The sequence below is a fragment of the Crocodylus siamensis genome, chromosome 7, assembly GCF_052110815.1.
Source record: "Crocodylus siamensis isolate JL-2025a chromosome 7, ASM5211081v1, whole genome shotgun sequence".
NCBI lineage: Eukaryota > Metazoa > Chordata > Crocodylia > Crocodylidae > Crocodylus > Crocodylus siamensis.
The window spans coordinates 31,046,766-31,050,113 of NC_143401.1; the positions used below are offsets into that span (position 1 = coordinate 31,046,766).

General features: G+C 51.0%; 1 pseudogene; it reads right to left on the reverse strand.

Annotated features, from left to right (window-relative positions):
- Positions 1-1,691: 1,691 nt before the first annotated feature.
- Positions 1,692-3,080, reverse strand: LOC149859652 (uncharacterized; annotated as a pseudogene).
- Between the last annotated feature and the right edge of the window lie 268 nt (positions 3,081-3,348).

Here is a 3,348-nt window from a genome sequence, read left to right on the forward strand (position 1 = left end):
ATTCCCAGATGAAACCAAAGCCAGGAGGGTTACCAGCTATAATGTTGCCTGAAGGAATACAGACTTCTGTTACACTAACTCTAGTGTGTGGGAGTTTCTTTCCTGTTGTCCCCCCCTCCCACTCCCAACCACTTAGCCCCAGCTCTAGCTCTAGAACAGAACTGTCAGGGGGTCTAATAGACCTAACTATAATGTTAGATGAGGAGACCCTGTCATGGGGTGGGGTCCTAGAGGTGGCCATGATCTCCCCTAGCACCCCCTACCATACCACGTTTGCCTCTAAGCACCCTTGTTCTGACCCGCCATGTCTTGATCTTTTGTATATAAAAGGGAAGGCTGCCTCTCATCCTCTTGGACACAGTTCTCCTGCTACTGAGTCTTGTTTCTATAATGGGGTTCCAGGAACCCCAGCTTTATGGGCTATGTGTGGCTTCAACCACCACTTTACCATTCCCCAAGCCTCGCTGATGTACCGGACGTTGTTTGGTCTTAGCCGAAGCCCTTGTCTCTCTCTACGCCCTCTGGTGCTCAGCAATCACTGTCCCTTCTGCTCAGGGGGGGCGGGGCTTCTCACGCTGCCACCTCTGCTCCAGAGGGGCAGGGCTTCTCATGCCACTGTGGGTCCCCTATGAGGCCTCCTCCAACTCCTTATAGCCTCACCCAAACCACCAGTTGTAAACAGTAAACAGAAAACTCAAACCCTTAGACTATAACATAAATCTCTGCCAATCAGCAACAATATCATTCTTCCTGCCACACCAGAGTTGCTCCATCTTCCCCCAGTCCCAGGCCATACCTTCAGTCTGGCCTCTCCTCTTTGTTCAGTGCAGCAGAGCTCCTTCCCCCCCAGCAGCCAGGAGGGAACTGCTCGTCTGGCTTCAGCCTGGGAGTTATATAGGAGCCAGGCCCTGCCCCTTCTGGTCAGCTGACCGGTTACCCTGGCAACCCACAGCTGGGCTCCTTGCTTACTGCTAGGGCTCTTTCCCTAGCAGTTTCCACTCTTCCTAGGAGCAGGGCACCTATGTGCTCTGCGACACACCTCCTCCCCTTAAGATCCAGACTCACTCTTCTTTCTTGCCAGGTGTTGCATCCATCTGGGGCTTCTCTCTCTCTCAGGATTTCTCCAGGCACCTGGCAACCCAGATACAGGAGGTGGAGGTTTTCAGGAGCCTTCTACTCGCCTTTTACCCAAGGGCACACCATGTGGGATTTACCGGTAGTTACCCGCCACAGGTAGTCCCCCCACATTAGCCAGCCTTTGGTAGGATGCACCCCAGGCCCCTTTTCTCTTTCTACCACCCCCTTAACATGAAGAGGAAGCCTCCTCCCTCTTCCTTGGAGCATTTCCTCCTACTTGGGGTACCTTTTCCCCTTGTCTCCTCAAGTGCCCCAGACCTCCTCTTCTTTGGGGCACTTGCAACATGTCCCTTCTTCCTCTGGCTTTCAGCCAGTCCCTGAGCCTTCCCGAAAGCTCCCACTGCACCCTAAGTGCTCGCTGGGCATGTTCTTCCCTCTAGAAGTCTATTTTTCCCTGGTCAGTGGGTCTTCTGCCAGGCCCTGTATGTACCTTCACAAAGGCTACTCCCCCGACTCTGGCTTCAACTAATTTTCTCAGGGTCCACCATCTGACATGCCCTGGGAGGTTGCTAACATACACATGGCCTCCTTCCCCCCATTTGTTCTTTCTTCAATCAGATTACCTTTGGTGTGGAGGGACCTCCTGTCTCCTTAGCTTTGTCTGCTGTCTGGATCCGGCATGGCTTTTGTTTCTGTGCAGGGCTTGGTAGCTTGTCTTCAGGGTGGAGCTTGGAGCATACTTCTATTTCTCCCCTAGCTTCTCTGGGGGTTTGGACCCTTCTCTGCATTTTGGGACCTTGGGCCTCTCTTTTACCTAGGGCTTCTGCTGCTTTCTTCCCTTTGAAACCTGATCTACTACATATCGGGGCTTGGGCCATCTTGGGTCTCTGGCCCTTTAGTCTGGGATGTTGCCCTTTTTGGGTGTGGCTCTGGTAGCTTGGACCACTGTTCTTGCTGCTCAGCCTGAACTCTTCACTTTCCTGCACAGCTGCCAAATTTCCCTTATCTACTTCCCTCTGCTGTACCTGTTTTGGCATTGTTAATATCCCTGCATCATATCTGCTGGCAAACTTATCTAATTTTTCTCCCAAGCAGTTCATCCCTTCTACATACTGGTTTAGCCAGTGACTCCATTTTTGTTCCAGGTACTGGATAACTGCGGGGACACTTTCTTCCCCCATTGTTGGAGACTCTATTTTGGGAGGTCTCTCTGTCATTGTATTCTTTTCCTGCTGCTCTACTCCCCTCCCATTCCTGGAGCTTCCTAACCCAGTACTCTTGGGTGGTTCTTGATCTTCCTGGACCTTTAGGCATATGAGCCGTGCCTTCTCTATCAATCTCCCAGTCTCCATCAAAAACCCTTTCAAGGCTTCCAGCCCTTGAAAATGCTCCTGGCCATCCACGTTAGCCCTGGATGCATATTCCTCCAATTGCAGGCCTATTGTGATCAGTCTCTCTTTCTGGGGTTTAGCGGCCTGTAACAGTTGTCACTCGATCTCTGCCTGCAACGTGGTTTCCCTAGCTGTGCCCTTTTCTAACTGGGTCTTCAGGGACTGTATCTCTTCTCCCATTTGGTCCTTTTCCTTCTTCCATTTTTCCCACTGAGCCCGTAATTCTGCACACTCCTCGGTTCTAGTTCTTACCCCTGTTTCGAGGGACTGCTTCTGCTCTTGTAATGCCTCATGACTCATCATGTATTCTTTCACTTTCCCCATTTCTTTTGCTACAATTTTCCCTGTCTCTTCAGCCTGGGTACAGCTCTCCCTTAGCTCTTCTCACAGCTCTTTGACCCAGTGTTTGGCTCGTAAGCATTGCTTTCGCCAGCTCTCCAGGTCCTCTTGCAGATCTTCTATCTGGTCTACCTGGCTATGAATTTCTTTCTGCAGGACCCCTATGAGGCTCTTTGATATTTCCAGCTTTTGCATTACCTCTTTTTGTTCTACGTTCTGGGCCATACCAGGTTCAGGGGACTTACTTCTCCATTTGGTCATTTCTTTCTGCATCTCTTGCTACTTCTCTTCCTCCTGTCTGCTCTTCTTGGCCTCATCTGCCATGAGCCATTCCAGCGCTCAAATCTTCTCTGCCTCCGCTGCAATCAGGTGCTTGATCTTCTTAGACCCGCCTTCTTTCTTCCCAGATTGTACTCGCAGCTCTAAAGTGGTCACTTTCACCTCAGCTTGCTCCTTTTGTCCCTTCATCATTTCCAACTGAGCTCCAGATGCGCGGCCTTTTCCTCCACCTCATAGACCCGTAACTGCCAGATAGTTTCAT